Genomic DNA, 17399 nt, shown 5'->3' on the forward strand with positions numbered 1-17399 from the left:
CTAGAAAGTCGGACACAAATAGAAGTGGAGAGGGGAAGAGAAGAAGAAGTGTCAGATAAAAGAAGAATAGAACAAAGTATCATAAAATATAATACAATAGCTAAAGAAAAAAATGAAGCAAAAATAAATGAAATATAGTAAAATGAATGAAAAGGAGAAAAAAATAATAGGGTAGAGGAAAGGGAAATAGCTGGTGAGAAATGAGAGACGAACACGGATCCTGGAACGGAAAATATTCGCAGGGAAGGGAGAGGGAGAGTGACATGATGAATGGAGGGAAGTTAAATAAATGGAGAATATAGTTGTAAAAACCTCGCTCCCATCACACACACACACACACACACACACACGAGAGAGAGAGAGAGAGAGAGAGAGAGAGAGAGAGAGAGAGAGAGACTCATGATAAGAAATCGCATGTAACTGATTAAATTTCAGGTTAAATGAGACTACTTTTTGCGTAATGTTCATCAGGGCTGGGCGGGCGTGGGCCGAGGGTCGTCAGGGTCACGGGGGCAGAGAGAGAGAGAGAGAGAGAGAGAGAGAGAGAGACCCAGTGCATGAATCCAGTGTTTCAAGTGAGTCACGGTTGGGTTTGGGGTGTGCAATTAGCATGATCCAGGTGAAGGCGCCGCCAGAATTCACTCTTCCTGGCCGGACTTAGTGTAGCGTGACCCTCCCGACTCTTTGATTTTAACTCTGATCTTCCATCCTCGCAGGGCCACCGAGTCCATGGTCTGGGGAAGGTGTTACTTGCATGTAGTGGCTCCGCTCTCCAACCCCGACGGAGACTTGACTCGACTACCACGGCGAGGCGTGGGGAGGACGACCAGCCACCACCGCCGCGCCAGACGTATGATCAAAAAACCCACTCACGCTCTTATTATCCCTTCTCAGCACACTGTTACAGATCTTTTCATTATAAGAGGTCATTAGCTTCTCCTTTCAACTGCTTTAGTCGCGATACAATAAGCTCTGACAGCGGTGTACGGTAAAATCCATCCGATGACTTGTCAACCCATGTCGGGAGCGAAAGTATGGCAGCCTCTTGCAGCAGCCGCCGCCAGTGTCCATCTGACTGTGTCGCGAGGAGTAGTGTGCTCGCCCATCGCCTCCACAGCCCCACCGCCAACACTGAACACGTGTAGCGAGATCAATTCGTGGAGGAAAAAGTGTTTAGCGTAAAACTCTGAAAACACAAACCTTTGACTGTGTGTTACGAGGTGTGGGAGGTCACAGGCAGCTGAGTACCGTGTAGAAACGACGTGTATTTCCAATTTTTACCTTGGATTTTACCTGATAGCGAAGAACGACCGACAGACTTCATTCGTGGATTACACTACTACTATATCACGCTGTCCTGCCCGGGGCCGCTGCTGACATACTTTTTTTTCTCCATGATGTGAGTATACAGTAACATATCACTCTGGAGGTTAGAAGTGTGCGTGAAGCGGCTGTTTGTTAGAATAGTGAACGTGAAGAGAAGGAGAAGGAATAGAGCACAAAAGTGTAAGGTTTAGGCGTAGCAGCATGTATTTGTTGTAGCATACAGTACCTTGTCACTCTGGAGGTTAGACGTGTGAGTGAAGCGGCTGTTTGTTAGAATAGTGAACGTGAAGAGAAAGAGAAGGAATAGAGCAGAAGAATATAAAGTTTAGGGTAGCAGCATGTATTTGTTGTAATATACAGTACCTTGTCACTCTGGAGGTTAGACGTGTGAGTGAAGCGAATGTTGGAATTGTGATGTAAACAGAAGATGAAAAGGACGAAGACAAGAGCGAAAGAACGTAAGATTTAGGCGTAGCAGCATGTATTTGTTTTAGTTTCAGTTGATGTTACAGCGTTGTGAAAGACAGAGGAGGAGGAGGTAGGTGGAGAAGGGAAAGGAAAACAAGAGGAGGACAACACGATAGCGGAGTTTTCGAGTCTTCCCATCCCACGGTGATAAGGAACTAATATTTTGGGTTATCAGTGTATGGGGATTATGTTGTAGGCCGACGAGAGAGAGTGAGGAGGAGAGAGAGGGAGGGGCTGTTGTTCATTTGTGTGTGTGTGTGTGTGTGTGTGTGTGTGTGTAAATTGTTGGAGACAGGCCCTGCGGTGGCTTATGGTTACATTTTTAATTTGTTTTGCTGCATGCGAGCCAGTACACACACACACACACACACACACACTCAGAAATACGTGACTGCCCTCCGTGTGTGTGTGTGTGTGTGTGTGTGTCATGAAGGAGAAAAAGCAAAATCTCCGTCTTTGAATATTATCTTTAGTTGTCATGTTTCTCTCGAGGATTCGCGGTTGCTCGCCCGAAATTGCGCTCATGTCGTTGGAAATTTGAAGAAAAAGCGGCCAAAAGATTAAGAAAAAGAACAAGAACGAGAAAGGAATATTCGTATGAGAGAAAAAAAGAACAGAATTGTGGTTTTCATGAATTCTAGGATTGGTGATTGCAGTGGTGGTGAATGTGGAGGTAGTGATTGTGGTAGTGGAGTCTTATCAAATGGTCTCCCCTGATAGGTCCAGTTGGGGAGGAGGCTTAGGTTGGGGATCAGCCTTGAGTGGGTGCTTGGGAGAGGGAGAGGGAGGGAAAGTTAGGGGAAGGGAAGAGAGGCGAGGAGACGAGACGAGAGGACAGGAAAGGAAGAAGGTCTCGTGGCTCGACTGATTAATTGGTTTGTTGCTGTGGCGGTGGTGAGGGCGTGGGCGGTTGGTTGTCAGGTGTGTGTCTGTCTGTGTGGCGGTGGTGAGGGCGTGGGCGGTGGGCTGTCAGGTGTGTCTGTTTGTATGTGGCTGTGGGGGATGTTAGGTGTGTCTGTCTGTCTGTGTGGCTGGGGTGAAGGCGTGGGCGCGGCGGCTGTCAGGTGCGTGTATGTGTGTCTGTGTGGCGGGGTTGAAGGCGTGGGTGTGGGGGTGTCATGTGTGTGTGTGTGTGTGTGTGCTCTATACCTGGTCTCTTCTTGCGTGATTTGCTTTCCTATTGTTTTCGTTGCAATTTTTAAGTCTCAACTTTCATGGTATTGTGTTCGGGTTTAACTGGCGTTGTGGACATGGCTTATTTTACTTTCTTTTATATATATTTCGATTTTTCAACTTCATTGCAGTTCTAGCAAGGATTATCTAGTGTTGAATTTATTTTTTCTTTTCTGCGTTAAACCGAAGCCAAAGGAAGATGCCGAGGTCAATATGGTAAATTTGCATTCACATCACTTTCTTTTTTCCTTTTTTAAGTCGCGGCCGAGGAGAGAACATGTCGAGGTCAGACTAGCTGAAGAGAGAGAGAGAGAGAGAGAGAGAGAATCCCGCATCGCCTAGACAATACAGAGTCGGGAGAAAAGGGTGAATCCTCGCGCCGATTTGAGCGATGCTGAAAATGGGGCCGAGGAACACCCACGACAAGGAGGCGGCTGGTAAAGAATGGCCCGTGTGTGTGTGTGTGTGTGTGTGTGTCTCGGAGGCTGGATGGTGGCCGCGAGAGTATTTACTTTTTCATCTATTTTTGCAGGTTTGTGGCACTTCGAGGCTGCGGAGAGACTTTTTTTTTTATATACTGTGTGTGTGTGTGTGTGTGTGTGTGTGTGTTACAGGTATTAAATGTAAGAAGTTATGACATTCAAGACGAAGCGTAAGATAAGAAAATCGAGCAACTTGCAAACTTTCTCCTTAATATATTTTTCGGCGTGGTTTCCTAACTTTTATAATTCGTGCGATGAGTATATTGGGGTATTTATTTAACGTGATGACCTTCCTTTTATTAGTTAATCCAGAAGACGAGAGAGAGAGAGAGAGAGAGAGAGGAGCAGTGGTAGCAAGTTCTTTCCTTCTTGTGGGCAGCGTGACAGGAATCTCTCTCTCTCTCTCTCTGTCTCTCTCTCTCTCTCTCCCTTTTCAAAGATAGCGAGGAAGGGAAGGAGGTCGTGGAGGAGAAAGAGAATAAAGAGGAGGAACCGTGGAGTCCTTGGAGCAGAATAGTCAAGTTTCGGAGGAGGAGGAAGAGGAAGAGGAGGAGGAGGAGGAGAAGGAAGAAAGCAAGAAGTCGGATGAAGACAAGGACGATGAAGATAAGAGGGAGAAAGACATGGAAAAAGTGCTAGAAGATGGAGGAAAACAAAGGAGGAGACGGAGGAGGGAGATAAAGAGTAGTAAGAAGGGACAGAATGGTATGAAGGAGGAGGAGAGAAATAAAAGAGGGAGACGAAGAAGGTTAGAAAATGTAGGAAAGCATGGAAGAGAACAAACAGAAGCAAGAGCAGATATAGGAACAAAGTAGGAAGATAAGGAGAAGGACACAAAGAAGAGGATATGATAAAGAGGATAGGCAGCAGGCGTAGCAGAAGCAGCAGGAGCAGGAGGAGGAGTAGGAGGAAGACCCTTTGAGGAGAATAGCCAGAGTTCCTCGTCTGGATATTCTTGGGCAGCGGAGCGAGTGGTTGTTGCTGGTGCCTTTAAGTGTGCTAAAGGCGAAGGGAAGCAACTTAAGGGGAAGGGAAGTACTTATGTAAGGTGGCGCGGCGTGGCTTTCAGTGAACTTTGGTGGTTGTGGTGGTGGTGGTGGTGCTGTGTTAAGGATTCTGTTCGGATGATTACATTGGTTACTTACTTGTTTCATGTACAGTATTTTCCTCATCTTCGTTTTCCCGTTCATCTTCTAATTTATCTTCCCCTTTTCTCCTTTTCTTCCTCCTCGTTTTGCTTTTCGTTTCCTTCTTAGTTTTCTTTACGTTCGGCATTCTCCTCATCCTCTTCTAATTTTTTTCCATCTCTCCTCTCCTTTTCTTTTTTTTTTCTAGTTTTTCTCCCAATTCCTTTTTCCTAATTTCGTTTATTCTTTTTGGTTTTCATTTTCTTCGTTTCTTTTACGTTTGCTCCACCAACGAACGCCTTTCCCTTCTACCTCTCGTAAATCCTCTACAATTCTTCTTTCCGATTCTTCCTCTTTCCAATTCTTTCTCTTCCCCTCCTGATCTTTCTCTTCATCGTTTTCATTACATTTTTACATCTACATTCACCATCATCCTCTCTAAATTCCTTCTTTTTTCCCTTCTTTTCCCTACACTTCTTATTCTTTTCTTATTCTCGTTTTTCATGCATCTTAACTTCATTCGCCATCCTCCTCTTCTAATTCTTTGTTTTCCTTCTTTTCTCCTCGCCTCTTATGCCTCTTTTGTCCTCCTGTTTTCATGTTTTCTTTCACTCGGCGCTGTTTTGTTTCCCCGTTGCCGTTCCGTTCCGCAGATTCATTTCGCGCGTCCCGGCAAACTGTTTGGGTTATTAAAGCGAATGCGAAGGCAAAACAACAAACGAGAGAGAAAAGAGGTGAATCACGTTTGTGCAGTTAAATATGCAAATTGGGCTGTTTGCCAGATAATGCAGTGTTTTAATGTCCCAGCCATTTTCCCCTTTTTTCTTTTTTTATATTTTGGCGCCCCACTGTAATAGTATGGTTCTTTGTTTTAGTCATTTAGTGTTTTCCTATTTTGTTCATGTTACCTCTTCTGCTTATTATCTTATTCTCCTTCTTGTCCTTCTCCTGACAAGGTTATTTTATATTTTTAGTGAATATTTACCAAAGATCTTTATTTCTGGGACTAAAACGTTATTAATTCGATTCAGATTAATGCAACAAATAGACGAAGGAGAGAGAGAGAGAGAGAGAGAGAGAGAGAGAGAGAGAGGAGAGAAGGAGAGAAAAAAGAACAACACTCGAAAACTTTACCGCTTAGAGATGCACCTTCCCTTTGACTCCGGCCCGGAATTAATTTGCAGTCGAGGTGTACAAATTCGAGGAAGACGTCCCTCTCCTTTGGTCCTCGTGCTGGGAGCGCCTTGCTGCTTCCTCTGGTGACGTGGGTTCTCTTCTTTCATGGGATTTTTCTTTCTCGCTTCCTCTGTACATTGTTTTTTTAGTGGTTGCCGGTGGAGGGGGTGGAAGAGGTCTGAGAAAGTGGGTGGAAAGTGTGTTTGTATATATGATGATGGGAGAGAAGTATAGCAAGACCTGTAGTATAGTCTAGTTAACCGTGTAATGTAATAGTATCAGAAAGTTGTATTACTGTAACTTTTATTACTTTGGGCGCCACTGAGGCACGGTAAAAAGTGAGAGAGGGGAATTATGACATATTCGAAGTGTGAGGAAGGGGAGAGCTGCCATATGGTATTGAGCGTAAATGGCCTGCTGTAGTATGGGTGAGAGGGATGAAAAGGAAAGGCGAGATCGTGGTATGGGTGGAGGTGGAGGTGGAGGAGAGGAGGAAGAAACGTTAATCTGTGGAGGCTTAAGAGAGGTGTTGGTGGTGTCACGCGTCACAACTCCCTCTTATGGGCTCCTCGTGACCAGACGCAGGCAGGTTTTGGCCTAAGTGGTATTCATGCATCTCTTACCCGTGTGCTGATGCGTTCGTTCACCTGCGGCTCACCTGGACGAATGTGCGAGGTTCGTTTTGCTGTGTGGCGCCTCTACGCATAATAGTATCAGAGATGTCTATTTAAACCTGTAAAAAAAAAGACAAGAACGTTGGTATAGTTAATGAGTAAAATTCACCTGGGGCTCACCTGGGCTAGAGTAAAGGACTCGTTTGCATTGTGACACCTGCTGACTTGATCCTCTGTGGCGTTGTCCGTTCAGGTCGAAGGCTAAAAGAAAAAAAAGTCGAGGGTCATGTCATGAAAAGAATCGAGTATCATGTGTTCGTTTCATTCTGAGAAGTTTTTGTCTGGCTCAGCCTCAGGAAACTCACCAAGAGATTAAAGCAACGCATCAAAAGTTTTTTCATGTATACTTTTTTTCATACAAGTTCCAGGAACATCTCAGCTTAGTTTGTAGGAGTTGTAACTTGTAAGGGCAACGTCATAGCGAGGGAAAGTGAGTTAGTGATGGCGTCCTGCTCGGTGCTAACGAGAGGTTGTGAATGTTCAGAGTGGCTACGGATGGGGATGGTGTCACTACGACGCTCCGCAATACCTTAACGGCTTAACGTCATCGATACTACTAAATGTTCAATATAAATAACGATTAGGAGAAGCTAAGTAGAAATAATTAACAAACATATATTTCTTTTAAGCATGTATAAGAGAGAGAGAGAGAGAGCGCTCAGGGGAACATTCTTCAACTGTTAAGTTTTCTTTTTCTTTCTCTAGCATAAACACTTATTTCTGATACGCCATGTTAGGGGGACGCATCAAAGAGGCCTGGCTAATACAGAAGTCTTATCGACGACTTTCAATTTAGTGACTGGGAATTGGAAAATTACTTCACCTGTTTCACTGCTGGCACCCGTAGAGAGAGAGAGAGAGAGAGAGAGAGAGAGAGAGAGAGAGAGAGAGAGAGAGAGAGAGAGAGGTGTTGCAGGGGAGGAGTACTAAGATGAAGGTAGGGAAATTAATAAAAGAAAGAGAAAGGGAGAGGAAAGAATGCAAGGAGGATGAGTGAGGTGAAAAGATAGGAAGGAAGGAAGAAGAATATTGTGGGAGAGAGAGAGAGAGAGAGAGAGAGAGAGAGAGAGAGAGAGAGGAATCCAAGAAGGAACCTCCCCTTAGCCCTTCTACCTGCCTCCCCGGGGGTGTAGGGGCGCGGCCGTCATTATCCCGCCCCCCGGGGTTGGTGGGTTTACAGAGGGGGGGCGGAGGAAGGGGAGGAAAACATAATAGGGATTTTTTGCTCACTAACATATCAAACTGACGAGATGGGAAGATTGGTACAACCCCAGGTAACGGGTTTATTATTATTATTATTATTATTATTATTATTATTATTATTATTATTATTATTATTATTATTATTATTATTATTATTATTATTATTATTATTATTATTATTAGTAGCAGTAGTGGTAAAAGTAGTAGTAATAGTAGTAGTAGTGGTAGTAGTAGTAGTTGCAGTAGTAGTATTTCAATTAGTTTTGCTATCATCATCATTATCGTTGCTGTTATATTTCGCATTCCCTTCCATATGTAATCATGTGCTCTTAATCATGTGTAACGTGTGTGCCTTCTTGTGTTTCGTAGATAGCTTTAATAAAATGGAATTACAGTTACTCAGAAATTAAAAAAAAACGTGTGTAATTCTCAAGATTCTTTTTACTTCTCGTGTTATTGATAATGAAGAAGCGCCATTAAAGAACACAAGCAATACTTTAAGTTTTATTGAATGTTAGAAGGATGGACGGTAGGTTAATCGAGACATCAGGAAGGGACATCACTATAGGCAAGCAGTACAGGCGCCTCGATAATGGCCCTCTGGTCCCCGCGTTGGTGCCACTCTTTGAGAGGGAACACACAGAGCTCGTAGGCCTCCCACACGTGTTTGTCGGTGTTTGAGGGGGCGGGTGTGTTTGGCGGCGTTTAAGGGCGTGTTTGTGTGGGGCTATGAGGCTGCCCGAGGGAGCTGTGACCGTCCCTCAACAGTGCCTCTCTTGTTTGTCCCACACTGCCTCTACGGATACTATACGAGCTTTACCACAACCACCACCACCACTACTACTACTATTACTACTACTACTACTACTACTACTATCCCAACAACAATCAATGCCCTCTCTCCACCACACCACTCTTCTCAAAACACTATTCTCCTTCATCTATTCCTACTTCTCCATGGTCTCCCCGTCTGTGCTTGAGACGACCCATTCACCACTACTCCCTCGCTCCTCCCCTTCCTCCTCTCCTCCTACCAGCCATACTCCACCTTTCCCATCCCCTCAGTCACACAGTTCGCACCTCACCCCCTTCTGCTTTCCCTCCCCCCTTACCCCCCTGGCAGGTTCGTGTGTGAGAGGGGTCAAAAGTAGTGGTTATGGGAATGGGGGGAAGGAATGCGCATGGGACAGGGTGGGACAGGGTGGGAGTGGAAAGGAGGAAATGTAGTGGAAGGAAAGAGGGAAAGAGGAAGAGGAGGAGGTGGTGTGATCGATCTCTCTGGGTTTCGCCGGTGTCGTGTCAGGCTGTCACTTTTAACTATTAACCTGATTCCGCTTGTTAATGGTAATGATGGATCGGTTCTCTGTCCTCGGCCTCTTTGCATGTTTCCGCTTCCTCATTCCATCCCTCCTTCCTTCCTTCCTTCCTTACTTCCATCCTCCCTCCCTCCCGTCTTTCCTTCCCTCCTTCTTTTCTTTTCACTGTTCCCTTTTTTATTATTTCAGTGTTCTTACTTTTCTATTTATTTTCCACTTTTTTCTTTCTATTATCTCTGCACTTTCTCCTCTATTTTTTGTATTTGTCCGCGTGTTTTCTATTTTCCTTAGCTTTCCGCCTTTCCTTTCCTCGACACACTATTATGATATGCTCTCTCTCTCTCTCTCTCTCTCTCTCTCTCTCTCTCTCTCTCTCTCTCTCTCTCTCTCTCTCTCAGCCATGTCAGAAGCACCTCCACTATCCCTCCAACCTTCCCACCACCTTCCCTTCCCACCCTGCACCCCTCCTTTCCTTCCCACCCACCCTCCCTCCCTACTTTCCCCCTCAACACCCCTCCCATTCTCCCTGACCCTGCCCCCCTGCCTTCCCTGCCCCCCCATCCATGCAGCCCGGAACCCACGGCTTTAAACACGGTGCTCAGCCTCACACGTCGGATAATTACGTATTGTCGGCTCTGTTCGCATCTCTCCCCCTCGCCTCTCTCCCGGTCTCTCTCTCTCTCTCTCTCTCTCTCTCTCTCTCTCTCTCTCTCTCTCTCTCTCCCCCGTCTCGCTGTTCCCCGTCTACCTCTCTCCCTCTTTCTCTCTCCCTCCCTCCTCTCGCCACACCGGTCTCCTCCCTTCTCTCTCCCTCTCCATTTTCCCCCTCCCCTTTTCCCCTTTTCTATACCGAAGCGAGTTTTTTTTGTCCTTTGTTATATTTACGTGTGTGTGTGTGTGTGTGTGTGTGTGTGTGTGTGTGTGTGTGTGTGTGTGTGTGTGTGTTTGTGTGTGTAGGCCGCCCGGATGGTTTTGTTGCTTGCGATTTGGATGCGCCAAAAAAAATATAAAATAAAAACAAGATTCTTTTTTTTATTTAATTACTGGACGCAAAAGGACGTGTTTGCTTTTCAAATCGGGCCTTTCTCTCTGCCTCGTTACCGCCTCTTGATTTGTTTGTGTGGAATGACAACTCTCTCTCTCTCTCTCTCTCTCTCTCTCTCTCTCTCTCTCTCTCTCTCTCTCTCTCTCTCTCTCTCTCTCTCTCTCTGTGTGTATGTGTGAGTGTAACAGTTGCATGTAGGTATAATTGCGTATATGTGCGTATGTATGTAGATGGGATTGCGTGTTTGGGCGTGTATATGTGTGTACGTATGTATGTATGTGCAGGATGTTGTACGCGCATATTGAGTTGTTTTTGTTTTTTGGTGTTTGCCACGTAACTACTGTGTATTAAGTCCTTTCGCGAGCGTGCGTGTTGACGGGAACAAAAAACTTTCAATGGCAAACAAAAACACAGCCTTTTTCACTGATTACGCTTTCTGTTGTTTCCCGTTGTTGTAATAACGAAGCGTATTGTGCCGCCGTTATTAGTTGGGACGGTTCGTAATGTATTTTGTGTTCCATTGACTCCTAATTATTGTTTCACACTATTCAAGGCCCAAATTTGGCAGATAAATCTCTCTCCCTCCCTCTATCTATCTATCCGTGTGTGTATGTTCTTTTTTGTCTACTTGCTTGCGTGTCTTTCCCTTCCTTCCTCCCTCTCGTCCTGATAGACATAATGACCCCTAATAACCTCAGTTTAATTTGTAATGGTCTCTGCCGGAAGTCTTGGGGAAGTTAAGGATAGTTAGGCAGAGTAGCACGAGACGAGGGGCAATAGTCTACCCATTCTCCTGCTCCTCCTCCTCCTCCTCCTCCTCCTCCTTCTCTTCCTCCTCCTCCTCCTCTTCCATCCTCCAATTATCCTTTTTTTTTTTCCTCCCTACTTTTCCTTATCCTCCTCCCCCTCCTCATCTCTTTATTATCCTACTAAGATTTTCTCTTTTTATATTCCCCCATTCTTCCCCATATCTTCTTCTTCTTCTTCTTCTTCTTCTTCTTCTTGCTCTTGCTTTTCCTTTTGCACCATCACCTTGCTCCTACACCATCACCACCTCCTCCTCCACGTCCTCCCTCACTTTCCACACGTGTCACCGCCCCACCTGCTCATTTTCATTCCCCGCACCTTGGCCGCCACACCTTAGGGCTTCCTCGCGTCCCCGTAATGTGGAGCAAACAGTCAGTCACCTGGTGCACCGCGCGGCCACACCTGCGCGGCGCCACACCTCACGGCACGCATGGAGGTTGTTAGTGCAATGTTTTATCTTTGTGTCTGTTTATTTTTTGACGGTGCGTTTGTCATCTGTTTTTAATTCTCGTTTTAATTCATTGGCTTGTTTAATATTTATTTGTACCTGTTGTTGGGGATTTATCACTATTTTTTTCTTTTATTCCTTGTTGGTAGCATTGTTTTATTTTTTTTGTTTTAATGAAATGAATCATGTCGAGGTTAATTTTAATTTAGAAGGAAGGACAGGTAAGGGAAGAGGCTAGAGGGAGTGGGAGTGGGAGGGGGAGGGGGCGGAGTGATAAGGTGTGAGGGGGCGGGGCGGCGGGGCTATGAACCATAATGTCGTACACATGCGTTATTTTTACACTTTACTCTGTTCTTATTCCTCGGTCCTGTCATAAGTCTTTCGTAAATTACAGACTTGTGCTCTTTTTTATCCTGAAAATTTCTCGAGCGAAAATATTTTACATTGCATCTCTTCACTCCCTTTTGTTTTCACTGCTTTTTTTGTTGGCGCTCAGAGATTAATGGTTCGTGAGCTCTTTGTATTCAGGTTAAACAAATTAAGGTGAAGGAAAAAAATTAGGGCATGCATTATCATTATTACCGCCATCACCATTGACAAGCCTTCCCTCACCACCACCACCATCACCATCACGACAGCAACCACCACCACCCACACCAACAACAACAACAACATCGCAAGCACTGCCACATTCTTCCTCATCCACCCTTCCTTTATTCTATTCTTCCTCTTCTCTTCTTTTCTCGCCTCCAACTCTTTTCTTCTCCTCAACGTCCTTATCTTCCTTTTCATTCAATTTCCTTCTTACCCTTTTTTCCTCCCTCTGCCTTCCCCTTCTCTTCCCTCTCTTCTCTTTCCTTCTCGCCTCCACCAACTGCTCCTCTTCTTCTCCGCAACTCCCTGCTCCTACTCGTCCTTTTTCCTCCCTTTGCCCTCTCCTTTTCTTCCTACCTTCTGCTTTCTCATTCATCATTCAATCTTCGTTCCCTCCTCCTTCCTTTTCCTTCTTACCTTTTTTCGCCCTCTCCAATCCTCATCCCTCCTCCTGCTTCCTCATTCAGTCTCCTCATTCCATCTCTCCTCCTCCTTCTCTTCCTCATCCTTCTGCTTTCTCCACCTCCCTCTTCCTCTCCTCCACCGCCTTCATCATCCTCCCCCTATGAGCGGCATTATTCTCTAAGTTTCCCACTAAAGCCGGACTGACGGCAGGTGGGCGGACTGCTATTGTACAGGGGAAGGGAGGTGGGAAGGGGGGATGGGAAGTAAAGGGAAGGCGAGGGGCATAATCAAACCTGTAGGGGGTAGTACGCGGGGAAGAGAATGGGGGAAGGTTCTGGCTTTAGTATTTAGGAGAGAGTAAAAGGGGGAGAGAACGATAGGGGGGAGGGAGGGTCTTGTTGTGGGTCCTCTTCTCTTTCCTCCAAGTTGCTAAGGTAACTCCGTCCAGGAACAGATCATAGTACAGCCTCGCCCTTATGTAGAGGAGGCTTACACAGTCTTTCGGGAGGTGAAATATTTACAAGCTTCAGCCACAACAAATGCTTCATAATAACACTGGCCTTCCTTCATATTATTGCTGCCCCATCATGCTTTACATCCTCCTTCACGTAGGTTCAAAAAGAGTAGCTTATCAGTGATTCCTCTCGAGGCTGAGGAGAGAGTAAAAGGAGAAGGGGCGGAGGAGGGAACGGAAGGGGGAAGAATCTTGTTGTGGGTCCCTCTTCTCTTGGAACAGACTAGCACAGCCTCGCCATGTAGTAATGAGTCGCCCTTATGTACGTGTAGAGGAGGCTTAGGGTCATATTCGTAAACATTTCGGCGCCCAAACACACATTTGACAAGACTTTCGTAGGAGTTTTGGGCATTGTTTTTTATGTTTCTTTTTTAGGAGCAGCGAGTAGCGTTTTTTTTTTTATTATTGTTTTCTTTTTTTTGTGTGCCCTTGAGCTGCCTCCTTTGTTGTAAAAAAAAAAAAAAAAAAAATCCCAGGAGTAGTTTTATGGCCACAGTGGTAGTCTGACCGTTCTTATGTACCATGAACCTAAAAACAACACTCATGAGAACTCGATTGATCTTTTTTTCGGCCTTTGGAAATTGTTGATGTGAGAGGTGGAAGCGCGTCTGAGAATACTAGCCTCTATAGATATCCTCCAGGCATTGCAGTGGTCGTCAGTGTCCTTCAAAGAGTGAGATTCGATTCCTTATTAAAGCTGAGAGTTGAAAAGAGAAACTAAGATTCCTGTCGTGTTTGCTTGCATGAAAATGGTACGCAGTGTGGCTATTTTTTTTTCTTTTTCAGCAGAGGAAGCAGCTCAACGGCAAAAAAACAAATGCAAACAAACCAACACAAAAAAAGCCTTCTAGTCGCTGCACCTGTCAAGAAAATAAAAATAATAAAGTGGTCCAAAAGAGAGGTCAATTTCGGATGGAGAAAGATGTGCGTTGTCTCTCTTCATTGATTACGTGACTGATTTAATGCGGCGCTGATATGTTTGCTCGTCTTTTTTTTTATAGTGCAATTCCTCCTCGCCGTCAGTCTTCATTTAGCGTCACGCGTTAAATCAGAACGGGCGTTAATTTATGGCGTGTCACGTAAGTTGGGGCGGAGGTGTAATCAATGGAATATATAAATGCCACGAGAGAGAGAGATGTCTTATTCGTCTATCATTATTACCTCAGTAGAAAATACGAAAATTATGAGAAAAAAGGCATAAGAAGTGAATTTGAGAGAGAGAGAGGAACATGGGGGGGAAGGTATCAGATCGTTCTCAGTTTTCTCACCTGGACAGTCTTGACTCAGGTGATGGACGGAGAAGAGCGTTTCCTGTTTGGAGGGAGGAGGAAGAAGAGGAGGAGGAGGAGGAATGAGGGGGGGGGTAAAATATCTCGTTATGTGGGAGGGTCAACAGAGCTTTTCCTCCAGCGAGTAATTAATAGATCGGGAGGGAGAGAAAAAAAATGGAGGTGTGGAGGGGGGAAGGGGGGCGCGGGGGGGGGGGTCCACTCTCTCTCTCTCTCTCTCTCTCTCTCTCTCTCTCTCTCTCTCTCTCTCTCTCTCTCTCTCTCTCTCTCTCTCTCTCTCTCTCTCTCTCTCTCTCTCTCTCTCTCTCTCTCTCGGGTTACGTGTAGGTGTACGTGTGGGGAGTGTAGCCACCCTCCCTTCCCCCTCCTTTCTCCCCTCCCCTCCTTCATCTCCCCCCTGTGCGCGGCGCCCCCCGATCCGCCGTGCTGTTGCTACTCAAAGGCTGTAATTTGGCTGCATGAGTCACCGTTTTGTAGTCCGCGTCGCCCTGTCCTGCCTTCCTTTCCCTTCCTTTCCCTTCCTTTCCATTCCATTCTCTCTCCTTCCATTCCTTTCCTTGCCTTGCCTTGCCTTCCTTGCCTTCCCTTCCCTTCCCTTCCCTTCCTCTCCTTGCCTTCCCTTCCCTTCCCTTCCTTGCCTTCCCTTTCCTTCCTCTCCCTGCCATCCCTTCCCTTACTTGCCTTCCCTTCCCTTCCCTTCCTTTCCTTTCCTTTCCTTTCCTTTCCTTCCCTTCATTTTCCTTTCCCTCCGACCCTTTCCTTCATTCCCATCCCTTATTTTCCTTGTCTTCCCTTCCGTTCCCTTCCCTCCCCTTCTCTTCCCTTCCCTTCATTTTCCTTTTCCTCCTGTCCCTTTCCTTCATTCCCATCCCTTCCCTTCCCTTACTCTTCCTTTTTCTTTCCCTTCCCTGTCCTCTTCCTCTTCCATCATCCCTCCCTTTCCTTGTCCTTTCTCTCCGTCGCCCTTCCTACCTTCCCTTACACTCCTTTCCCTTACCTTCCATGTTCTCATCCTCTCCGTCGCTCTGTTCTGCCTTCCCTTCCCTTCGTTTTCCTTCCCTGTCCTCTTCCTCTCCTACCTTCACTTCCTTTCCCTTCCCTGATCTCTTCCGTCACCCTGTTCTACCATTCCTTCCCTTCCCTTCACATCCTAGTCCCTCTCTGTCTCCCTTCTCTTGTCCTTTCTCAATTTAATCATGTCCTTCCTTTCCTTCCCTTCCGTTTTCTTATTTTCCCTTCCCAGTTCTTCTTTTTCATTTCTTCATTTTCCGTACCTCCTTCACTTTCTTCCGTCTCCCTCTCTCTTTTCTTCCCATCTCTCTTTGCCTCCCCTCCCTCCTCCTTTCTCTTACCTTTCCTTCCTGTCCGCCCTCCCCTCCATCGCAACTCATCCTCCTCTTCCCCTGCGTTGCACTGTCCTTCCTTCCCTTCCTTTCTCCTCCCTTCTCCCTTTTCCTCCCCTTCGTCGCCCCTCCTCCTTTTCTTCCCCCCTAGGCAGCCATTAACTCCTGATGCCGTACTAAATTTTAAATAACAGTGCAGCGCGAGACGGAAGGTTCGATGGACATGTTGCTTATGATGGCTTTGGTGGCGGCGGCGGTGGTGGTGGTGGTGGAGGCGACGGCTGGTAGACTGACTGGCTGGCTGGCATCTGTCCATCCCACCTTGCCCTTCTCTCCCTACCTCTCTCTCTCTTTTTCTCTCCTTCCACGCCCTTCCTTGTACCCTTCTCGTACCCTTTTCACTCTACCCCCTCCTTGTGTATACTTTCAATTTTCTGCCTTTTCACCCCTTTCCCATATTATATACTCGTTTCCTCAACCCTCTCCACTCTCTCCTTTTCTCTCTCTATTCTTTTCGGTATTCTCAGGCATTCCACTTAACCCACTCCTTGCATACTCCTCCTTTCCTCCGTTTCACTCCCAACTATATGTACTTGTTTCTTCAGTCCTCTCCACTCTCTCCCTTCCACCCTCTCCACTCCTCTCAGCATTCTCTCCCCTTCCACTCAGCCACTCCTCTGTCTTCCTCCCTCTCCTATTCCCCTCTCGCCTTCCATCTCTGCTCACTTCCCTGGTTATTCTCTTCCTCACCCATTTGGCCTTCTGTCCTCTCTCGCCATCCCTTTTCCCCTCTCTCCTCTCCTTCCTCCCCGCCCGCTTCCCTTCCTCTCTCTCCCTCAGCGGCTCATGTTCCTGACAAGACACTCGATCCTTCCCCGAAAACGACCTGGAATTGGTTTTAATGAGCTTCCTCGTGGCAAAAAGTTTCCTAGGGGGGTCTGGGTGGGTCGACCTCATGCTGGCAGCGGCTTGGGTGGCTGGTGGGTGGCTGGCGAGGCGCTGCTGTCCCTCCTCCTCCTTCCTTAGCCTTTCGATGTCGTGAAGGTGTGGCGCGTCTGTAGGAAGAGGAATAGAAAAGGAAAAGATAAGAGGAGGGGGAACGGAGGGTAGGGTGGGTGTTGGGTGCGTGCCTGGCTCCCTCTTGCGTCCTTCCCTCCCAGAGATATATCTTGACCGAGTGCCGTGTCTTTAGGAAGAGAAACAGACGGAAGATAAAGGAAGGAGGAGGGAGGGTTGGGTACGCGGCCGCTGAGTTACTGTTGAGGTGCGAGACTCTTTACTCTCCTGCCGAAGAGGTCTTGACTGAGTGCCTTGTCTGACGAAGAAGATAAAGCAAAAGAAAAGGGGAAGAGAGAAGAAAGGAGCAGTGGTTTGGTATAGGTTTCATAAGCTGGAACTTACTTATTTTTCAAACCCACGAAATACACTATTAAAACATTTCCTTTCCCTTGTAACAGTGTAAACAGGTGTAGACGTTGTGTATAGGCTTCAAAGTCTGGAACTTACTTAAAAATCCTATTGAAACCCACGAAATGCACCTTAAAAACAACTCCTTTCCTTTAAAACAGTATAAATATGTGTAGAGAAAAAAAGGAGTCGCGGTTATGTTTTGATTCTGTGAAGTTGCAAATCATTTCTATCTCTCGTAATCTACTGAAGTAAACCGAAACAGCGTAATCAGGCAGAGATGTGATAAAGAAAACCGTGTACACAAAACGTCCCTCCGCGGCGCCTCACTCCCGGGGTGCAGGACAGGGGAGGAGCGGAGGTTCGGGGGAGGTTCGGGGGATGATTTATTTTGTGTTCCGTCTTGGGAGCTGTTACTTAGAGGGGCGAGTTATGGAACGGCGAGACTTTGGGGAGAGAGTCACTGATAATCTCCCTCCTCCTCCTCCTCCTCCTCCTCCTTCTCCTCCTCGTCCGCGTCCCCACACACTGCAGGTAATTTAACTCGAGGCAGGTAAGTAGGGGGTTGGTGTGCGATTACAGACATTTATCTCGGCGTGTGT

The 17399-nt window shown here is 46.4% G+C and overlaps 1 protein-coding gene across 1 annotated transcript in view; it reads left to right on the plus strand.

Annotated features, from left to right (window-relative positions):
* Window positions 1–1045: 1045 nt before the first annotated feature.
* LOC127001343 (netrin receptor unc-5-like) overlaps window positions 1046–17399 on the plus strand; it is a 137115-nt gene continuing 120761 nt past the window's right edge. The window contains exon 1 of the mRNA XM_050865836.1: window positions 1046–1399. The gene's annotated coding sequence lies outside the window, so the exon portion shown is untranslated. The remainder of the gene's footprint in view (window positions 1400–17399) is intronic.

The sequence above is a fragment of the Eriocheir sinensis genome, chromosome 2 (assembly GCF_024679095.1).
Source record: "Eriocheir sinensis breed Jianghai 21 chromosome 2, ASM2467909v1, whole genome shotgun sequence".
NCBI lineage: Eukaryota > Metazoa > Arthropoda > Malacostraca > Decapoda > Varunidae > Eriocheir > Eriocheir sinensis.